Genomic DNA, 24,838 nt, shown 5'->3' with positions numbered 1-24,838 from the left:
AGCAATGGCTTTATGGTTTCTCCAGATTTCACGTAGGGCAGTGGATTTACCTGTTCTCATCCCAATGGCCTGTGAAGGCTGGAAATTCTGCAGTGGTTCAGTCCTGGGTCTCATGTCTCTACTAGAAAAGTTCAGATAGTCGATGGCCACCTCGAAGAGCTATGCTGTGGTCATGTGTGGATTTTCAGCTCTCCCCCAAGTAATCAGGGCCCCTTCCTCTCCACACAGGCCCTGCATATTTTCTCTTAACATGGTCTCACCTAGAATTCTGACATGACATGGCTCTCTAGGTTCAGAAATGGAAGCTTTACAAAGGTATGCCTTCTTAAAGCTCAGGCAAGAATTGGCACAGTAACATTTTTGCCATATTCTATTCTTAAAGTGCCTTAATTCAGGCTGCTCTATAAGAATGCCATGGACTAGGTGGCTTATAAATAACACATTTATCATGGTTCTGGAGGATGGAAATTGAGAATCAGGTTGCCACCACGGTGGGGTTCTTAGCTGGGTTGCAAAGGACCACGGAGGATCCTTAGCTGGGTTGCAAAGGTCTTTCTCATATCTTCACAGGAGTGAGAGGGAGAGAAGGTTCTCCAGGGTCTCTCTTATAAAGGCACTAGTCCCCTTCATGCGTCCACCCTCAAGACCTAATTACCTCCCAAAGATGCCCAATTAATACCATCACGTTGGAGGTTAGGATTTTAACACATAAATTTTAGGGGAAACGCAAACATCCAGTCCATAACAGCAAGTCAGAAGCTTGAACTTAAGAGGTGAGGACTACAAAAAAAGTATAAACACCAAAACAAAATTCAGTCAATATTCCCAATGCAACTGACTCCCACAGTGACAGAAAATTCACAAAGACAAATGATTCTTCTTTTAAAGATTAGGAAAATGGGTGAGTCTCCTGTATGTTAAATTTAAAATCACAGAAAGATAATTATTTCTTTTTTTCAATCAAAGGATGGCAATGAAGATAGGAAAAAAAAAGTCTTGCAAAGTATTTAAGAAATAAAATTGATAGGACTTGGAAATTTCTTGAATGTCAGAATAAGGAGGAGAGGAGGTAGGGCATATACAAAAAACAAATGGTCAAATAAATACAATAGCATACAAAGACCTAAAACATGGAAAGTGAAATGGATCCACTATCACCTTTAAGTATCCCCTACATATGGCTCTTAACTACCATTTAAGTATCCCCTACATTTGGCTCTGACAGAGCTTGGAGGTCCACACAAAGCAAGTCACACATTGCCCTTCAGGGACACACATACTACAAGATAGATGCATCTGTGGATGTACATCAAGGGGAAGCAAGGCGATAAGACAACCCAATATACATTACATGCCACAGAAGTATATTTTACCGATGGACAGAAGAGAGGACTAGAACAAGGGGGACACATTCAGTATGGGGATGTGTCAATTCTACTAGCAGGTATACAGTTTCACTCATTCATCAAGAGTGAGTGGAGAAGGACAGGGGCACCTGGGTGGCTCAGTCAGTTAAGCATCCAAGTTTGGCTCAGGTCATGATCTTGCATTCCGGTCCATGAGTTCAAGCCCCACATCAGGCTCTGTGCTGACAGCTTGCTCAGAGCCTGGAACCTGCTTCAGATTCTGTGTCTCCCTCACTCTTTGCCCCTCCCCCACTCACACTCTGTCTCTCAAAAAAAAAAAAATAATAACACTTATTCAAAGAGTGGGGAGGGACAAATAGTTGTACAGTGGCTGAGGCTGAAGTCTTCCTGATTGGTGGACCATCAGAACATGATTCATATCTGGAATAGCCTGCCAAAAATATCTTACAGTCTAGAACTTGGGAGCATCTCATATTTGTAACATGTTAGAATTAGAAGGGAAATTTATCAGGTCCAGAAATGGATAGAGAAAAGGCAAGAGAAGGAGCAAAACCTTTAGCTCAGTGGTGATACACATTAAGATGTGAGAACCATTCATTTAAAGATCTATAGGAGTCATACCAATCAATTTTTAATTTTTATGTATAGATCTTCTGGGGACCCTGATTTGAACAAAGAGACTATAAAAATGTAAAATACAATTGAGAAAAAGAACTGGATGGATTTGATGATATTAAAAAAAATTGCCATTAGTTTTTGTTTAGTAGCAAAATAATCCTTTGGTTATATTTAATAAGAATTCACGGCTTTTAGAGATACACATACACATATTATAGAGGAAATCATATAATGATTTAAACCAAAATAATATAGGCCTTGTGCTGTCAGTGGGTGAGAGTACTGACAAAAAATAAGATTGATCATGACTTGATAATTGTTGTAGTTAGGTTTCAGATTTTATATATATACATATATTTATACATACACACAGATATATATATATACACACATATACATATATTTTTCATTAGAAAAAGTAAAATCCTACAAGAAAAATAAATTCCAATATCAGGAATTAAAAATGGATCATCAATACAGATCTTACAAACATTAAAAAATATTATGAAATCTAAAGGCTAAATTTGACTTTTAGATTAAATACCCATTTCTTGAAAATGGAAACTTACAAAAAATGACTTAAGAAAAAACAGAAAACCTAAATAGTACTATGTAAAATAAATTCATTAATACCCTAAACAATTCAAATTTTATGCACACATGATGTTTCTAAATGAATTTCCCTAAATGTTAAGAAATAGCACCAATATAAAAAATGCTTTTAGAAAACAAAAAAAAAAAGGAAACATGAGAACATTTCCTAATTCCTTTCATGAAGTTAAGTTACTCTTCATAGTACAATCTGACAAGAACATGGGAGGAAAATTCCAGAACAATATCTTAACATAGATACAAATACTTTTAATAAAGTATATGAAAAGATTATATATTACAGCCAATTGGAATTTATTCCAAAAATTCCACAGTGGTTTAACTCTTTTTTATAAATTTTATTTAGTTTATTTAAAAAAATTTTTCTTAATGTTTATTTATTTTTGAAACAGAGAGAGACAGAGCATGAATAGGGGAGGGTCAGAAAGAGAGGGAGACAGAATCTGAAACAGACTCCAGTCTCTGAGCTGTCCGTACAGAGCCCGATGCGGGGCTCGAACTCACAGACCACGACATTATGACCTGAGCCAAAGTCAGATGCTTAACAGACTGAGCCACCCAGGCACCCCTATTTAATGTCTATTTTTGAGAGACAGAGACAGAACACGAGTAGGGGAGGGACAGAGATAGATGGGGACAGAGGATCTGAAGCAGGCTCTGAACTGACAGAGGAAAGCACAATGTAGGGCTCAAACTCACAAACCAGGAGATCATGACCTGAGCTGAAGTCAGATGCTTAACTGACTGAGCAATCCTGGCATTCCGTGAGTGGTTTAACATTTTTAAAATCACTATAACTCATCACATATGAATAAAAAAGAAGATATTTTTGATATATTCAAAAAAGTGTTTGATGAAATTAATCACTCAATAGTTTCACAGCAATATAGATGTAAAAGGGAATTTATACTATGATAATTAAAAATTTACTGTTAATTCTGTATTTTTCCATGAATTATCAAAATCATCCACTGAAATGACAGTGCCATAAGCATATCTGCTCTCACCACTTATGTTATTTTACAAAAAGTCCTGGCCAATGTAATAGACCAAAAAGAAGTATAAAATTGAGTGAAAGAAAGAAAACTCTCATTATTCACAGATCCCCTGATTATATTTAGAAAAATTCAAGAGTATCTTCTGCCAAACTCCAGAAATTACTAAGTGATTTTAGCATGCTAGTTCTATAAAACTAAAAAAATAAACAAAAACTTTACATGTATATTCTAGCAATAAGAATTAGAAAATGGAACTTCAAAATGGTTTTACAATATCAAATAAAAATCTTTAAAACCTTGACACTAAAACATATAAAACATTAAAGTAATTAGAGCTACAAAACTATATATACATTTACATATATGTACATACATGATATTCATTTTGATTGGATAAAAATACTTGAGATTATAAAGATGACATTTTTTTCTCAAATTTAATTTTTTATAAATCAAAACTAGTATGATTTTCTGTTGTATTTGTTGAAATTGACATGCTTTTTCTAAAGTTAATTTAGAAGGGTCTTACATAGTTAAACTATTTTCAAGAAGCAAAACAAAACTGGATGACCTACTCCAGTTTAAATCAAGATTTATTATAAAGCTTTAGCAATTAACACTCTTTAGAATTCGTGATAGTATAGACAAATAGACCAATGAAATGCAGAAAAGTAGCAAGGAGGCAATTTCACAACTTCACATACAAGCAACCTCCTGACACATGAAAATGAGACACTATGGTGTTGAAAAGATGGTCACTTTAGTAATTGAAATTGATATAATTTGGTCCAGAAACAAACAAAAAGAATCTGTATTTCTATCTTATACTATACGGAATAAAAATTGAGCCTAAATTGAAATGTATAAATTCAAACTGCCAGAAGTTAGAATATCTTTATGGACATGAGTTAGTAAAATTTTTAAAACCAGTCTAAAAAGCATTAATCAGGAGAAAAAATTGTAAGCTCAACTACAATACAATTACAAATGTCAAAAGGTACCAGGGTGGTTGGGTGGCTCAATCAGTTTTGTGTCTGACTTTGGATTTTGGCTCAGGTCATGATCTCATGGTTTGTGAGATCGAGCCCCATGTCAGACTCTGTGCACAATGTGCAGGCTGCTTAGAATTCATTCTCATTCTTATTCTCATTCTCTCTCGCTCTCTCTCTCTCCCCTTTAAAAAAAAAAAAAACAGAAAGAAGAATTTTAAAAGTTACCATAAAGAGTAAGAAGGTAAGCCACAATGGAATCTTATCCAACATAAATAAATCAGCAGTCTTTAATAGGAAAATAAGAAAAAGACTGGAATATGTATATAAAATAGGATATCTATATGTCAAATGAACATATGAAAAAGTACTGACCTTCACAGTAAATATAATTAAGGGTTTAAATATAAATTATACTTAAAGTATGAAATCCTTACACATCAAAAGAATGGCTAAAATGAAAACAGACATCACATGTTCATGAGAATGTGGAACATTTGAAATGCAAAACTATTGAATTTTCACATGCAAATGAATAAAGCTAAATTACAGAAAGCATTTACTCAAAATGGATCTAAATATAAGAGTTCAAGCCACAAAACTCCTTAGAGAAAACATACAGGAATTATAAAAGACACCAAAAGCACAAGCAAAAAAGGAAGTGGATTTGTGCAAAGGAGATTATCAAGAAAGTGAAAAGACAAATTACAAGACAGAAGAAAATATTTCCAAGTCACAGGTCTAATAAAAGTGTAGTATACAGAACATACAAAGAATTACAATTCAACAATAAAAGGGCAACCCAATTAAAAATTGAGTCATGGAACTGAGTTGACACTTCTTCAAAGAAGATATACAAATGTCAAGTTAGCAAGTGAAAGATGGACATCATTATTCATTAGTTATCAAACCACAATGAGATACTTCATACCTGGGATGACAATAGTAAAATGGAAAATGAGCATTGGCCAGGATGTGGAAAAATTGCAACTTTCACGTCTTGTTGATGGGAAGGTAATATGGTGCAGCTTCTGTGGAAACAGTTTGGCGATTCTTCAAAACTTACCAGAAAATTACCATATGACACGATAATTCCACTTGTATATACCCCAGAGAATTTTATAACAGAGAATCAGATAGTTGTATACCAATGTTCATTGTAACATCATTCATAACAGCCAAGAGGTGGAAACAACCCAAGCGTCCATCAACAGAAGAATGTATAAACTAATATGGTATATACACACAATGAAATATTCAGCTTTGAAAAAGAATGAAGTTCTAATAGATGCTATAGTATGAATGACATTTGTATATCTTATGCTAAGTCATATAGCCAGACACAAAATAGAAAATACAGTGTGATTCAGCTTATCTGAAATTATCTCAAATAGGCAAATTCATGGAAAAAGAATATATAACAGAAATTGCAAGATGGAGGGAGGAAAGAATAGAGAGTCACAGCTTAATGGGTACAGAGTTTGTGTTCAGGTGATAGAAATGTTTGGAAACGGATAATAATATTTGCACAACATTGTGAATGTAATTAGTGCCAGTGTGTTGTAAGCTTAAAAGCAGTTGAAAATCAAATTTTGTATTGTACATATTTTATCACATAAAAATAATAAACAGTACCAGAAGTTTCAATTTGTAATATCACTTTAGAACACTGTTGGAAACTATCAAACATTCATACCCCATAACTCAGTATTTACACTCATTCCAAAGAACTGTTTACATAACTCCACCAACAGACATTTTCTAAATTATCACTGAAGCACTGTATACACATGAATACACGAATTGTGGTATATTTATACTCCATTGCAATGAAAATGAACAAAGCACAACTATGTACATAAATGTGCAAAAACCTCACAAACCTGCATTTCAGTGAAAGAAGCCACAGGCACAATGCATATTATAGGATTCTAGTAATATATATCCAAGATAGGCCATGTTTATCTATGGTGTGAGGTAAGAATACAGTCATCCCTGCAGTCCTCTCAAGTGTCTCAAAGGATCACGGACGGGGCTGGGAGGACTCTGGATCATGGTAACGTTTTGTGGCTTGATGTGGTTGTGAATTTTGCCACATCCATGGTATGCGTCCATTAAAAAAATTATAAAAGAATATAAACAAACAGTACATTGTATGTGAGCAAAATTATCGGTTTCACTTATTTAAATGTGACACCATAGAAGCAAATGGGATTGCATTGGCAATTATCAGCTATGTCAACGGCTGCCAGATTTCTTGGTAATGTTAGATTCAACTATTGTGAGAGTTATTTCAAAATATGCTGACAAAAGAGAAACGGAACTATGAGAAGATTACTAAATAGCTGGAATTTATGGGCCGGCTGAAGGCATGAACATCTCTTGTTAGCAGCCCATTCACGGGCACCAGATCTGTGATGAACTTGCCAATTCTTCAGCTATGACCTGACGCACATTGCACCAAATCATCTCAGAGTTTATCCCAAAGTCATGGATGGTATCTTATTTACTGGATAACCACTTACTAATGTTTTTATACCTAAATAATACCCAGACACACTCTGGGGCTTTAGAAAGATCCCAAGGGTGTACAAGTTTATTTCTCCACGTTGTTCAGATGATGACAGTCACTAAAGTGGCTGAATTGGAAAATGAATAACTAGTGACATTATGGGTATGTTGCACTTGTTCCTGTCTCACTGACAAGTAAGTAGGAGGCTTAACACACATGATTAATTTTGCATAGTATTTTGGTAATCTAAAGAGCCTTCAAGGGGCACCTGGTTGGCTCAGCCGGTTGAGTGTCTGACTTTGGTTTTGGCACAGGTCATGATCTCACAGTTCCTGGGATTGAGCCGCGCATCAGGTTCTGTGCAGACAGCACAGAGCCTGCTTGGGGTTCTCTCTTTTTCCCTCTCTGCCCCTCCTCTACACACGTGTGCTCTCCCTCAAAAATAAACAAACATTAAAAATAAATAAAGAGCCTTGAAAGTGCAATTCCTTTTGATCCAGTAATTCCTCTAGTGAGAGTCAAACCTAAAGAAACAGGAAAAACATGCACAAAGATCTCCATATTGATATGAATTGCAAAGGTGAAGGAAAGTAGAAGTTCTAGGCCATAATCTTTCAATAAGAGAGGGATGATTAAAAAAAAAAAACTATGAAGTCGCTTGAATTATTTTTTTTGTCCTTAATAATCACACCCTACTGCCAGGTTTTATTTTCCCATAATTAAAATAAGTCAATAATATTGGGGCAGTAGGGATTCTAGTTAGAAATTATATACATCTTTCATCCAAATATTTCAGAAAAAATTACCTTAGTACATGTAGTTTAATAGAAAATGCTAAGTTGTAAAAACACGCTTTACAAAAATTTCAATATAGACTATGCTTATAATGTAATGATATACAACATATGTAATATAATCCAATATGTAAAAGTTATGATAAAGCAAAATATTTTACAATAATATGGCAATCGTGTGAAATAGACATTTAGGAAATTGAATACGTAGGACCTGGTAATTACAAAGAGGACAAACCTGGGTGATTTATAAGTTACTGATACCTACTTCATAGTATAGGAAGAGTTTAGGGATGCCTCCATATTTTGTTCTATGTATCATGAATGTTACGTGCTTTAGATGTGTAGGTGAGATTCTTTAGGTCTTCCGGCTGAAATACGGCTTCTTAGAATTCATCTCTGATCCAGTGCCCGAGTTCCCAGATCCCCACCTCATCTGCACCTGCACTTTAACAGCCCTGCCTTGATATAAAATATGGACTCTTATTTTACCACAATTGTCCTATTACTTTAGAACAATTTTATATCCTGACTTGCCGAAGATTTGTGGATTTTTTCTCCCTAATATTTCAGGTCAACTGAAGGAGAGAAAGTACCCTGTGAGCCACATATCAACAGGGCTGTCATTAGCAAAAGACTAGAAGAGCAAATGAATTAGGTCTCAGTGCTTTGAGATAATGTAGAAGAAATGTCCTTAAGCAAAGGACTCCTTGCTACATAAAGTTGTGTTTACCTCAGAGGACATATCAAATAGACGACCAAGCTGATGCTTGAACTAAGTTCCTTTGTATAAAACTAGTGCTCTAGTTAAGTTGTGAGAAAAAAAAAAAAAACAAAACAGAGGAAGATTCCAGGGTTTCAAAAAGGATTGTCAGGTGAAATGAATAATGAGCTGCTGGCAACTCTGGGAAAATAGTGACTATGGATATCAAATTTCAACTGATTAAAAAATGAATGGGAGTTATAAGATGGAGATAATCAATACTGAATTTTCCTTTGAGAAGTCACGTTCTGGAAGAAATAGAAGAGAAGATAATTTGCATCGTAAGAGGTATTTATATTGGAAGACAACCTTTTTGAGGTATGAAAAATCTAAACCTTATAGGAGGTGTACTGGAAAGCTGTGTAAGAGATAAATTGAGGAAACGTTATTTACTACTCAAAGGGACTGAGTTTGAAACAGCGACACTGTTGATAGTGTCTTTGTATACCTACTATGGTCTCTTTGTACCTTTTATTGTCCCATAGAGACATATTTATGAACAATTTATTGCAGCAAATTTAACAGATCTCAGGTTTATTATGTCTAGTGCTGTATGCGGATATTATGTGGTTTCTTGGACTTGTAAAAGCAGGTGGATTTATTATTCAGACTTGTGAGGCGTTAAATGATTTATAATTAGAAAATGATCCATCATCAGACGGACTGTCAGGAAAAATACTGACAAACCAATTTCATGATGGCATTCTAGGTATTGCAGAGATTTTCAAAGTGAGATTCCAGATGATCATTCTCCCTCCATTTAAATGTTTCTCAACCTCTTTCATGCAACTGCAAATTTCTGCAGAAGTGTAATTGTTAACCCTTATGTACCTTAAGGTTTGTAAATGTAAAGCAGTATCACGGAGGGCAGGCTCAGTCTGGATTCCGCAATCCTATACGTGTCACCTATACAATATACCACCCCTCTAGGAAAAGGTAATCTTAACTGACCATATATAAAAAGGGCTTAATATCTACTTACACATTTATTTTGTGAAATAAAAGATGTATGTATAATGCTTAGCTTGGCAAAATACAGTGTTCAATAAAAAGTCCTCATGATTTTTAGTAATCTGAGAAAAGGTAAAGAAATTATTTAAATTATATAAAGTTCAATGAACCATCCCACCTTTGAAGTAAAATTTAGCTGATGTGTTCATTCACACGGACGCATAGAAGATATAATTTGAATTCTTAACAGACAGTTGTTTTTGAAAAGGAAGTTCAATAATTAGCTGACTCCAGATCTAACTTTACTTCAAACTTACTTTTCTAAGGTAATGGGATGGCAGATAAAAGGTTTTCTAGAGATTCACAAAGTATAATTCTCTCCAAGTCATAAATTCATTGTTACTACTTGCACACATTTCAGTTTTATTGAAATGGTCGTATATGATTGCATTTGATAGTGTGTCAGGTTACTATTAAAACAGTAGGAAGTTTGGCTAAGTTAATTTGTAATTTACTAGCTTTTTGAATGTTGATCTTTCATGTACCATCCTCCCAATTATGACTGACTCTGCCTTATTTGTCTCTTCCTCATCTAGACTGATGTTTCCAGGCTATAATTATGAAACGAGAAATTTTCGTAGTGACTTCTCAACTCCTACCCATATTTTACTCAAAAATATGTATCGCAATAGACTAAAGAAATGTGCAATCATTTTCACAATGGGTCATGTTCTCTTTTTGTGATTAGGGCTACTTTATGACTTTTTTATAGCATTTATTAAATGATAAACACTGTTACTACCTCCGAATTCAAATATGAAAAAGACACGTTGAACTCAGAAAAACTCACATAGATTAAGAATGCTTTATTCTTTGCTAGGAAATGATAAAAATGCTATTGCTTAGGTGTATAAATCAAACCATAGAGGAGATATACTCAATAGAAATATGGAAGCAAGATTTATAGGATCAAGGGAATTGTACTTGCAACCGAAAATAGTAAGGCATGTTTCCTATAACATCTTCCCCCAAGAATTCACAATGGGAACTGATCTTTGAGAGAGGGGAAAACAGTGTACCAGCAGCAATCAACCAGAAAAGGCGATCACCTGTACAGGCAGAAATATCCAAGCATCCACAAGGTTTAGATTATTCCAGTTGAATAGGACACTTAGCCTAACTCTGTGGAAAAAAAATGCTAAAAGGGAAGAAAGGTGGGATGATTGGAGGTAAGTGGACGTACTGAAAATTCTCAAAAGTAAGACATGCTCCAAGCAGAAAACAAAGCGAGGGTGTATATGCCCTAGGATATATAGACAAAAATATTCATTCCAGTGGAATCTCCCTCGACAGAAATCTACATGCCATCAGATACAGTAACGTAATACAGACGTTAGCCATTTTTGTGAAAACTTTGATTTTTAGGTTGTCATCAAAAGAAACGTAGCCAGACCAAGCATCAGAGACCAACACAAACAGCCACACGGAGAAGAGAGCTAGCTTTAGAACCAGGGAGAGAGACATCAGCATGAGGAGGTACTTAGGAGTAGTAAAAACAATTGGCTCTTGAACAATGCAGGGGTTAGGAGTGCTGACCCTCCCTCCAGGCAGCTGAAAATCTACATAAACCTTCTGACTTCTCAAAACAAAGCTTCTAAGTGTCTACCTTCTACCAGAAGCCTTACTGATAATGGCTGATTAACACATATTTGTATGTGTATTCCATACTGTATTCTCACAACAAAGGAAGCTAGATAAAAGAAAAGCAAAAGAGAAGATACATTCACAGTACTTAAAAATGCTGAAATTAAGGAGCTGGAAAACACAAAAGAAGGAGAACTTGGTTCACTGAGGGGAAAAAAAAACATTCAGTGACCAGTTTTGTTTTGTTTTGTTTTTTTTACCTAATCAGAAGCCATCTATAAAAAAATATTCTTTCCAGATGGATTTTACCAAATCCCTAGAGATAAAAGAATCCAAATTACTTTAAACCACTGCAAACCATTAAAAAAAAAAATCAAAACTAAAGTTAAAAATTAGATTGTCTCCCAAATCATACAAAGAGTATAGAAAAATAAAGGAGGTCATTGTCTGTCATGAATATTGATATAGATGTAATATAGGCAATTCTTGCTTGGCAGGTATGATGTTAAAAAGCACTTTTGCACACTCCTCTGATGGCTGAGATTTCGGAGATGCTGTGGAATGGAAGGACTACCTGTATGCTATTGAAATAACAATGCAAAGGAGATTGCCGATATCAAACTATTCATGTTTTCAAAATCAATTGCTTTTCCCAACTATGTTAAGGTGTTTCACTATCAAACATATCCGGGCACCTGGGGGGCTCAGTCAAACATCCAACTCTTGATTTCAGCTCAGGTCATGATCTCACAGTTCGAGGGATCGAGCACTGTGTCTGGCTCTGCGATGACAGCACAGAGCCTGCTCGGGATTCTATCCCTCTCTGCCCTTGTCCGGCTCATGTGCATGTTCTCTCTCAAGATGAACGAACTTTAAAATACAAAACAAAAAATATCAAACACATTAATATTTAATATGGAGGTTAAAAAAATCATACAACTATCTAAATAAATGCCAAAAACACGTGACAAAACTGAACAATTCATGTTAAAAACATGTCAGTATCTCCTCAACACAGATACAGAGGTAAATAGATCTAGATCTCGATGTCAGCTTCTACCAAGTACCAGTTCTGTGAAACACTGTAGCCTTTCCACCGCTTTTTAAATCCCCTTTTCAGGAACTTTGACAGTATGGCCATCATCTCCACAACTACTCAACACTATGATGGAGACGACAGCCATTTGACAAGAGATGGGAGGTGTAGGAATCAGGAAGAAGTTAAGTTACTGCTATTTATAAATGGCACCAATGTATACGAGTGCACCATTAAAACTTAACAGCATTAGAAAATCTATGGCAAACAACAAGGAGATCCAGTAAATTACTAGAACATATGATTAACAGCTACAAACTAGTTAGAAAACACAGCAGAAGAAAATAACCTACTTATGATAGAATAAAAGCAAATACCTCAATATAAATCTAACAAGAAACAACCTTAAGCCAAAGAAACAAACAAAAGACAAAAGACAAAAACCTAAAACCTATAAAATATTTTTGAAAGAACGTAGTGAAGCAGTGACCTTGGATAAATGTCAGATCATACCATGTTCTTAAACACACACACACACACACACACACACACACACACACACAAAGATCAAAATCATGTTAATTTTCCTAAATTTAAAAAATTTTGGGAGGCACCTGGGTGGCTCAGTCAGTTGAGCATCCAACTGTTGATTTTGGCTCAGGTGGTGATCTTATGGATCGTGGGATCGAGCCCTGCATCGGGCTCTGCACTGGCAGTGCAAAGACTGCTTGGGATTCTATTTCTCCCACTCTCTCTGTCCCTTCCCGATTGTGTGCACGCTCGTACTCTCACTCTCAAAAATAAGTAAACTTTTTAAAAAAAAGTGTTGAAGAATTTAAAAAAAATACCATCTATTGTTATAGAAGAGTTGATTATTATTAATCCCTAGAGCTCCTAATATAAATGAAATAGTAAAGTTATAATGAAATGCTTTATTAGGGGTGCCTGGGTGGCTCAACCAGTTAAGCAGCCGACTCCGGTTCAGGTCATGATCTCATGTCTTGTGGGTTCGAGCCCCCATATCGGGCTCTACGTTGACAGCTCAGAGCCTGGAGCCTGCTTCGAATTCTGTGTCTCCCTCTCTGTCCCTCCCCCACTCTCACTGTGTGTGTCCCTCTCTCAAAAATAAACATTGAAAAAAATTTTTTAAAGAAATAAACATTAAAAAAAATTTAAAAAAAAAGAATTTTTTTTAAATGTTTAAGTAACCCAAACTGAAGTCAGAAAAGGGAAGAAGAAAAGGAGAAAGAACACACAGATAAACAAAAGAATAATTTAAAGAAAAGTAGATCTAAATCCCAACATTTTACTAAGCATATCAAATGTCATTGGTCTTAAAACAGTAATGATGAGACTGGATTTGGGTAAGGGAATAAATGTAATAATCCAATGATAGGCTGTCTATAAGAAACTTAAAGCAACTTAAGAAAATTAACAAGAACAAAGGGGGATGTTACGTAATGATAAAAATCCATTCACCAGGAAGACCTCAATTGTATATGCACCTTGTTCTTTTTAAATTCAAAAACTAGGGTGCCTGGGTGGTTCAGTCGGTTAAGCTTCCGACTTCAGCTCAGGTCACGATCTCGTGGTCCGTGAGTTCGAGCTCCGCGTCGGGCTCTGGGCTGATGGCTCAGAGCCTGGAGCCTGTTTTCAGATTCTGTGTCTCCCTCTCTCTGACCCTCCCCCCGTTCATGCTCTGTGTCTCTCTCTCTCAAAAATAAATAAAACGTTAAAAAAAATAAAAAAAAATAAAAAACTAACAGAACAGAAAGAAGAAAACATATATGCGCAATTATAATTGGAAATGTCAACATCCCTCTCTGTGATAGAGCTAGTAGACAATAGCAGCAAAATTTGGAATGGAACAACATCCATTAATCCAGTTGGTGGTTGATATTTATAGAACATACTACTCAGCAATACAACATTGTCAGAAAAAAAATGTAACTATTCGCCATGATAGACCATATCTCGTATCCTAAAAGAAACAAACAAATGTGAATGATCTGAATTCATGCAATACTGTTTCTCTATCTAGAATATAATTAAAACTAGAAGTCAGTAACAAACAGTAAAATCTCCAAATCTCCTCAAAACTAAATAATGCACTTCGAAATCTGTGTTAAAACCCACAACTGAATTAAATTACAAATCAGTAACAAAAAATGCTATCAAGTCTCCCAAATATTAAACAACATGCTTATAAAAATCTATTAACAATCTAAAATCCGAAGGGAAATCATTCAATTACATATTTCTAAATACAAAAAAAAAAAACCCATCAAAATTAGAGATACAAATAAGGCTGTACTTAGACATTTCAAGTTTTTTTTTTTTAATGTTTATTTATTTTGGGGACAGAGAGAGACAGAGCATGAATGGGGGAGGGGCAGAGAGAGAGGGAGACACAGAATCGGAAGCAGGCTCCAGGCTCTGAGCCATCAGCCCAGAGCCTGACGCAGGGCTCGAACTCACGGACCGCGAGATCGTGACCCGAGCTGAAGTCGGACGCTTAACCGACTGAGCCACCCAGGCGCCCCGACATTTCAAGCTTTAAATAAAGCTACCTAAAAAAAAAAGTACCATGTCAAAAGCTAATTTTACAGTTTTAGAAAATAGTAAAAGGGGACAAATTAAACATATCATGAGAAAAAATATATATAAGAGCAGAAATTAAAACAAAGATGATAGGGGTGCCTGGATGGCTCATTCAGTTGGGTATCCAACTCTTAATCTTGGCTCAGGTTATGATCTCACAGTTTGTGGGATCAAGCCCCCTGTCAGGCTCTGTGCTGACAGGGTGGAGCCTGCTTGGGATCCTCTCTCTCTCCCTCTCCCTTACCCTGCTTGCTCTCTTTCTCACTATCGCAATAAACAAACAAACAAACAAAACATTATAAGAGAGCAAGAGAGAGACAATAGCCAAAGTCAGTGAAATAAACTGGTTCTTTTAAAAGATCAACAGAAAGTATAAAACCTTTAGCTAGATTTGCCAAGAAGTAACGAGAGAAAACACAAGTAGCCAAAATCAAAAGAGGAGAAATCTGATTCTGTATAAATTAAGGGAATGTTATAAACTTTGTCAAGTAATTGGACAATTTACATAGCATACACACGTTTCGAGGTTGGTATAAACTATTGATATTCAGTATTTTTTCAACATGAATAAGCCTATAAAAAAATTGAAATAGTAACTGAAAACTTCTTGAAAAAGAAAAATCCAGGCCCCAATGAATTCATGGTGAATTCTATCAAATATTTCCAACAGAAATAGTTATCCTTCACAAATCCTTTGAGGAAATTGATAAGGGGAGAACGTTTCTCGACTTATTCTAAAATGTTAATATTGACATCAAAGCTAGACAAAAATACTACTAGAAAACAAAACCAGATGTAAAAATTCTTCGCAAAATAGCAAACTGAATCCAGTGACATTTTTAAAGAAACACTGTGATCATGGGTTTATTGCAGGAAAGCAAGATTGTTTTAATACTTTTAGACAAGTAGGATAAAGGACAGAAACCACATGGTCATCTTATTTGAAAGAGAAAAAAAATTCAGGATAAAAACAAAAGCTAACACCTTTTCATAATTAAACAAAAACTCGTTAAAGAACAGGCGACTTCCTCCATTAGCAAAGAGCATCCTCTCCAAACCTACTGCTCATAAGTCAACAGTAAAAGTCTAAATGTTTTCCTTCTAAAATCAGCAATAAGCTAAAGATGTCCTGTTTGGTCAAAACCTCAGGAGTTCCTTGGGTGAAGTCTGAAACTGGCCTCCATACACAGAGGGCAAAGAGAGACCAAAGAAAGAGGCAAGCCACTCCAGACTGGCATGCGACAGTTTTAACATTCAAGGTAAATTACACTGCTGGTCTTGGGTGGCTGCTGGACACGTAGATTTCCACAATTGCCTGCAATTTTACTTATTTTTAATTTTTTAATGTTTTTATTCATTTTTCAGACAGAGAGAGAGAAAGAGACAGAGCGTGAGCCGGTGAGGGGCAGAGAGAGAAGGAGACACTCAGTCGGAAGCAGGCTCCAGGCTCAGAGCTGTCAGCACAGAGCCCAACATGGGGCTCGAGCCCACGAACCGTTGAGATCATGACTTGAGCTGAAGTCGGACGCTTCACCAACTGAGCCACCCAGGCACCCCTTGCCTGCAACAATTTTAAAAGTTTATATAGAGGCCTTTACTGGGTTCAGTCACATACCATTCAAATGGTCTCAACACCTTACTCTCTCAAGAACGCATCCTAGAAATGGTTGCTACTATGGGAATAGTATGTTGAATGTACATTGTACATTCTGAGGACAGGAGACGGGGTAAGGAGTCTCCAATTGCTCGTGTCCAACTTGTGGGTCAGTCTGTGGTCACATCCTATTAATAACCTCCTCCAACATGGCCTCATTCTTCACTTCCACTAAATATTGTACTGTATCTTCTAGCCAATATAATGGGGTGCATCTGTTGATCAGAAAACCTAGTCATCCTACTAGGAAAGGAAGTAAACTGTCTTTGTTCTCAGAGAATATAATCCTGTAGAAAATCCTTAAGAATCCACATGAAAGTGATGTAGCCAGGTTGTAGGACAGGAGGTCAATGTAAAGAATCAATTTCATGTGTATATACTAGCAACAGATAATTCAACACGGAATAAAAACATTTTACAACATCAGTAATTGAATAGAAATTCTGTTTAAAAGCTTCAAGACATGTCCAATTAAAACTACCACAAAAAAAAAAAATGCCAAGACAAACTAAACTAGTGCCAAATAAATGGAAAGCCACTCCATTTGCATTCATTGTAAGACTTAATATTGATAAGATAGCAATTCACTCCCAAATTGATCTATAGAATCAATGGAAGCCTATCAAAATCCCAGCACACATTTTTGTTGAAATTCATAAACTCATTCCAATTTCATATGCAAATGCAAAGGCCCTTAAATAGCCAAAACTATTTCAAGAGGAGAACCAAAACAGCAGGAGGACTTACAGAACCGGATTTCAAACTTAACTATGAAGGAGAAATAATCAATAGTGTGGTACTGGCATAAAAATAAGCATGTAAATCAACAGAATAGAATTGAGAATCTGGAAACAAACCTTTCCATTACAGTCAAATGATCTTTCAGAAAAGAAGCGAAGATATTCTCTGTGGAGATGTTGATCTTCAAAGATCTGTGCCAGGACATTAGGTATCAGATTTAAGGCAATGTACATTGTTATTGTCAACCCCAAAATTCAAACTGGTGTTTACATTAGATATAAAAGGTACAAATACAAGAGTCAGGTATACCTGATTCTCAAGCTAGAAATGATCTAGGTAGCTGATCAACCTTATAGGTACTAAGTAAAGCAAGGAACAAGGGTGAATGTGTGAGAAGCTGTACTTCATTAATAACAGTGTTAGCTTCCTGTGCATTTCTGATTACAAACATCCGTCAGAGGTTTTGGTCCATAGTACAAATTCACGGAAGGAAAGCATCACCGAGTGGACTCTTGACTAGATTTGGATTCCTAGTATGTTGCCATCAGTTTATTTTTAAGTAGAGACATTCATTTTGGGGTTAACTATGGGGGCTGACTTTTTTTCTTTCATGGGTTATTTTATGCTAAACAACATAGGGTTTATAATCCTTACCATGCCAGGTTGTGACTTTTAAATTAAATATGTAAACCAACTCCCACCATCAACACACAAGTAAGCATGTTTGTTAGGGTATGTACACACAAACATACATGCTTAAGCAGCATGTAATAGGGAAATTTTAACAAAATCAGAATTCTCTCCAAATGTGGGTATAGGAGAGGGCTGCCTCTTATATTTCAGGATTATTGGTGGCTGTCCTGCCCAGGCAATACATTGAAAAAATAACAATGACACCCAGATCCCTAATTGGGTGAGCCAAAAATGGTCGATTTCATGAAAATATTCAGAGACTGATGCACAGTAAAATTGACTTCTCCTTGGGGCGCCTGGGCGGCTCAGTCGGTTAACCATCTGACTTCGGCTCAGGTCATCTCGCGATTCATGAGTTCAAGCCCCACGTTGGGCTCTGTGCTGACAGCTCAGAGCCTGGAGCCTCCTTTGAATTCTGTGACTCCCTCACTCTCTGCCCCTCCCCTGCTCACAGTCTGTCTCTCTCAAAAATGAATAAATGCTAAAAAAAAAAAAAAAATAAAAATAAAAAATTAACTCCTCCTGGACACTTCCCACCCCAAGGAGGTTGAGATTAAACCTCCTTAAGCTCATCATTGTAGGTCTTTACGTGACTAATACTCTGTTCTGCTTTTCTAATCCAGAGATGGGTCACCAACGTAGTGTCTGAATATAAGATGGTGGCAGAAACTGCCACCTGGGAATTGGTGCTTCAGTGATATTTTCCTATACCTCAGCAGTAATGAAACAGTAGGAGCGCACAGGAATAGATCACATAGTCAATCAGAGTTAATGAGGCAGAACAGGTTTAGAGTTCTATGAACTTTTAGGACAAAGGTCTATGGAGATATAAAAGCAAATCTAAATAACCAATTTGGTAGGAGAAACTTACTGATCTATAATGTTGTGAGGCCCCACAAAGATCACACTTTCTGTGATCAGGCACCAATTATGTATAGAGGGGGTATTCAAATTCATGTCTATGTATCTAGTGTGATAACTTGTTTTCTTAACAGACTGAATTTTTCTTAAACCACTGAATAATCTGGCTTAGAAAATTTTGAAAACATAAAACCTCATACTGTGTTGGACCAAAATGATGAATCACTACACCAGAGAGCAGGCAATAGGAGGCAGTTACCAGAAAAACCTACAAAAAAAAAAAAAAAAATCCAGGTCAATATCTATAGTTCATGCTTGGAAGGATCCTACTCTTTGGTGAACACAGTAAATGCCTATATTTTTCATGTTTGCAAAGGCCTGCACCAAAGCAGCATTAAACCAACATTCACATACTAATAATTGTGGGATGACACTATCATTTTTAAATGCTTTTGCGTAGAACATTGACGATATCAGACTCATTTCCATTGATGTGAAAAGTGGAGTTCATGAAATTAAGGGAATTCATTTCATAGCCAGAGACTGGAAGAACTGGTTAGTCTCATATCCAGTTTTCCTAATTTTTGTTATACCTGTGGTATCTTACAGAGTCATTATGAAAAAGAGGCATTGATAAGCATTAAGATTACTTCTGATAATAAAAATAGTACCATCAACATCCTGAAAACAGTAGAGAAAGCCTTGGAATATCTATTCTCCTATTCCCCTATTACTACTAGCTACTTCATCATATGCATATTTCAAAATATTATGAATTATGAATTTGTCTACAGTTTCCTTCTGGAGCAAATAACCCCAATGTATGAACTAAGAGGGTACCATAAATCAGAAACTACAGCAAATGATTGTTTTCTACTTTCTAATCAACACTGCCTAAATAATCCAGCCTCATTTTTCTTATGAACAATCTTATAGAATCATTACTCTTTTTAAAATTCTTATTCAGGTTACTGGAAGAAAGATTTATATTTTCTTACCACACACCTTGATACGGATATCACTCCCCAAGAAAAATGATGTATTAGTGGTGATAGAATGCTCTGTGTGGCACTAAAATGACGGAGTTTATTTGTTAAATGCCAATGTCAGAAACAAGACAATTCCACTGAAAGTAGTAAGAGTCCTGAAGAGACAAGCCATGGAATCAATTCAATGAAACATCTTACTTTTCAGCCCAAACACCCTTGTACTGGTGCTGTTCAGGTGCTGCCCTCCATAAGCTGAGGTTGAGAAAGAAGGAAGGGGCTCATTCAATATTGACTATGGATCAGTGTCTGATTAGTCTACAGTGTTCATTTATACTCCCAAATATGAGGGGGAGAGTGTGCAGATAAGACACAGAGAGAGGATCTGAACTGGGACTTCCATGCTCGTGGTTATGTTATCAACATTTTATAAAATCAAACAAAATAGGGGTGACTGAGTGGTTCAGTCGTTTAAGTGTCCAACCTCAACTCAGGTCATGATCTTATGGTTTGTGAGTTCGAGCCCCCACACAGGGCTCTCTGATGACCGCATAGCGCCTGCTTCGGGATCCTATCTCCCTCTCTCTCTGCCCCTGCCCTGCTTGCATGCCCTGTCTCTCAAAAATGAGCATTTAAAACAATGAAAGAAAAAAAAATCAAACAAAATAGAACAGAACTCAGATTTCTCACCTCATTAAAGGTAGAATCAGACTCAGTGAGTTGGAATGACTCCTTCAAAGTCACACGGGCAGGCAGTGGACCAGTACAGACTCTTACCCCTGGGTAATTTAGGCTATGGCTTACCTGGATTGATTCGGAAGATCTCCAATGTTTCACTCGGGTTCAGTGACATTCTGGCTTACAGAAAAATGGGGCCGATAGAGGACTGCACGCTATAGGCTAGACTTTAGACATGTACAGTCCATTAGTAGATATTTAAAGAGTAACTATGGACAAGGCATTGTGCTGGGTCTAGGGATGGACTGGTGAACTACCACAACAGCAAAAGATAATTTTTATGCTCATTGAACTTGAACTCTCATTGAACCCTCTTGCCCACTCCCCTAAGAGTACTGAAATTCCTCCATCAAAAACATTTTCCTGCAGGTTTAAAGAGACTTCTGCTCCAGTTAGCTGCAAAGCATCTCAGAGCACCTTCTCTAGATTAACATCCCCCCGTACATGCTGTAAAAACACTAACAGTAGCTATTACTTTATCAAGCTTGTGTATGTGCTTGAAACATATTTACACAATAAATTCCCAGTGCTACCTTCCCTTTTACAGTTGAGTAAACAGAGGCATAAAGGGTTTAAACAGTGAACCTAAGCTGTCACGGTATGGAGGTTATGGAGCCAGGGTTCAAAACAAAGCAGTCTGGCTCCAGAACTCACACCCATTAGCACCTGACTGCGTTGCCTGCCATTTGGCTAGACAGCTGCCCTCCTACCTTATGTTGAGCCCAGTTTTGACACAGGCTGGAGTGCCCTTCCCTACCCCGGATTCACATATGCGAACCTTTCCCTTCATGCCAGGCCCACGTCAGTTCTGCTGTCACCCAGAAACCTCATCAGAACTCTAGCCGTTCATTTGGTGCTTATGCCTCATTGCATTAACTACACAAAATGATGGTCTCCGCTGTGGTACATTTGTTTTATTCCGACGTCCTACTGTGGCACATAGCAGATGATTTACATATATTTTCTTATTCCTTACAACGCCCCTGTGCGGTATATGTTATCTCTATTAAACAAAACCATTTTGTAGTTTAGTGATTAGCCCAAGGTCACAAATGTCCTGTGTTGGGCTAGGATTCCAGAGCCATCTAATTTCTAAACTCACTGTATTTGCACTGTATCATACATCCTTTGATATTGAAAGACACTGCATACAACTTTATCCCTGTTGGAGGTAAAAATCCTAGGTGTTCATGTGCAAACAGAACAAACCAAACCCCTTATTTTATATTGTGGTGTCTATATTAGTTTCCTAGGGCTGTGGTAGAGAATTACCAGGAATGCAAGCATTACACAACACAAATTTGCAATCTTAGAGTTCTGGAGATCAGGAGCATGAAACGGGTCCCCATGGGCTAAAAATCAAGGTGTTGGGAGGGCATCATTCCCTTTGTAGATCTGGTGGCCAATCTGTTTCCTTGCTTATTCCAGTGTCTCTAGGCAGTCCATATTCTTTAGCTCCTGCCCACCTTCCATTGCCAAAGCCAGCACAGCTAACCAGGACTTGCTCACACTGCACCATTCTGACACTGAGCCTCATGCCTCCATTTTTGACTTAGAAGACCCTTGAGAACAGATGGAGTCTCAGGATAATCTCCCCCATCTCAAATTCAGCTGATAAAAATTTCATCTGCAATATGATTTCTCTTACCATGTAAACTAACGTTATCATAGTTCCTGAGGATTTTGGTCTGCGGGGGTAGGGAACTGATCTGCCTACTAGTGTCATAAACACAATCCATGCATTTAATTACCTATGTGAGCCAGCAATGTGCTAAGTGCTAACACGAAGATGTAAGGACCAGAATTACAGGAAGTCAAAGAAGAAGTCCAGTAGGGTAGGACTTTTGGTTTGAGTCTAAAAGAATAAGCAGTTATCAGTCAGTATGCAGCAGGGCAGTTGGGACAGAAGACAAAAATGAGGAAAAGGCTGATGGGAAGAACATTTTCATTTAACTTGTATTATTAATTTGTTTACATTCTTTTTTAAAATTTTTTTAATGTTTATTTCTGAGAGAGAGAGAGAGAGAGAGAGAGCGCGCGCGTGCGCATGCGCAAGCGAGCAGGGGAGAGGCAGAGAGAGATGGAGACACAGAATCCAAAGTGGGCTCCAGGCTCTGAGCTGTCAGCACAGAGCCGGATGTGGGGCTTGAACCCATGAACTGTCAGATCACGACCTGAGCCAAAGTCGGACACTTAACCGACTGAGCCACCAAGGCACCCCTAGTTTGTTTACATTACCATAGGTTTTAAGAAGTTAGCACTGGCATCCAGATTTAAAGCAATTTCACAGGCTTTCTGGTCCAGGAGATCAAGCTATAATATTTAATCCAGCAGTTTAATTGTATTTGATTAAAAATATAGATTCTTAGAGGACAAAGACAACCTCAGCAACGATACACTGTATATTACACAGCCAAAAATCCAGATGTTTACTTGTTGGGGCTAAGAACTATATACTTAGAGCAAGTGCTATTTATAAGAATGAACTCCGCGGGTAAGAAAGAATACAAATGCAGTGACTTCAAATCTGTATTGGACACCTGGTGAATTCCTGCCACCTCTCTTACCGTGGGTGGGCAAACTCTGAAAACCTTGGCTGTTGTTCCTCAGGTTTTCCCCCAAGGAAGCATTGATGGGGACCTACAGGTGCTGACACAGCAGTGAGGGCCAGTGAACCTCGTAGATACAAAGCATGGTTCAGGATATACATAATAAAGTCATCTTGCACAAAACAAATGCAGCAGGAAAATTGATTCTATCTTCTAATTCCTTCAGACTCCACAAGATGGCTAGCTGATACTGCCCCAGATCTTTTGTGCAATCTCCCAGAAGGCCTGACAAAGACACTGCAAACATAGCCATGCTTTAGAATTTGCAACACCCTTTTAAAAGCCTTTATCTTGTTCAATTGTAATTATTTCCCTTTCTAGGTACTTTATAAATTATTTTCATCATTCACTTCATTTCTCTTTTTTCCGATTCTCACAAAAACACAGTCAAGAAAGCGGGAAAAAATTTTTCCCCAGTACTTGAAAAACTTCACATAGAACGTGTGAAATACATATAATAAATATGCATTGCAGACTGAGGGTTTCACAGATAAATTAATGGAAGCTCAACGTGGCAAGATGAGATTTCACAAGTCCTATGGACATATGCCTTGTACCTATGTGGTTTATAGATATAGTCAATATACTTTATGTATTCTAGTTACTTCCTCTATTAACTCTTTCATTGCTTTAAGTCATAAAAATCATTTCCCAACCAGAAACAAACAGTCATTTACATTGCTTTCATTTTTTAAAACTAGGAGTAGCCAAATGGCTGTATGCAGGGGTTAGCATCCCCAGGGGAAATAGTTTTTACTTGGTTATCAGGTACAGAGGGAATCAGAATGGACATAAAACCTGTTGCCATATGGATATGCTGAGGTCAAGAGAATTCAGAGCTCTTTGCATTGTTTTTAATCTTCCAATTTATAAGATTATAGTGGTGGCAGCCATTTCATATACTTAATCATGCCCCCAGCTGTGTTCATAGTTGATAAACCACAAGTCAAAAGTTGACCAAGCTAGTGCAATCAAAGACCTTTCTCTTGGAAGAGGGTGTGGGGGGAAGGGGGGAACAGGAAATTAAATTTCTGGATCATGTTAGTGTTTATTCACAAAGTCACATAAAAATCCACAGCCTTTAGAGAGAGAGAATGTTAAAAATAAGTCGGACTCTTTCTGGAGAGAAGAACAAGGGAAAACAAAGGATGTTGGTCATGTTTCTAGTTTCTGGTTCCAGAAATTTCCTCAAGCCAATGGACACCCTGATCATTGGCTTCCTTTATTTAGCACCCACCTTTTTCAATTTCCCTGTTTTTTTTTTTTAATTTTTTTAACGCTTAGTTTTGAGAGTGAGAGAGACAGAGCACAAGTGGGGGCGGAGGGGGGGTGTGGGAAGAGAGAGGGAGACACAGAATCCAAAGCAGGCTCCAGGCTCTGAGCTGTCAGCACAGAGCCCAACCTGGGGGGCCCGGGCCCACAAACCATGAGAGCTGAAGCTGAAGTCAGATGCTTAACCAACTGAGCCACCCAGGCACCCCTGAATTTCCCCATTCTTGTTAACACTTGTCTACACTATTATGCATTTGCAATCACTTGAAGGTGAAATTCATAGGGTCTTGTGGGTTTTGTCACTATTACTTGAAAGACTGCTTACACACAGAGGTCTCAATAGGTAGCCATTGACCAAGTGAATGACTTGAAACAGATCAAGAAAAAGTATCTACACAA

The sequence above is a fragment of the Lynx rufus genome, unplaced genomic scaffold (assembly GCF_022079265.1).
Source record: "Lynx rufus isolate CCGP_SWC_20201006 ecotype Redwood Valley unplaced genomic scaffold, mLynRuf1.p SCAF_8, whole genome shotgun sequence".
In the NCBI taxonomy this organism is placed as follows: Eukaryota; Metazoa; Chordata; class Mammalia; order Carnivora; family Felidae; genus Lynx; species Lynx rufus.
The sequence above is the reverse complement of the archived record's forward strand: the minus strand, read 5'-3'. Positions refer to the sequence as shown.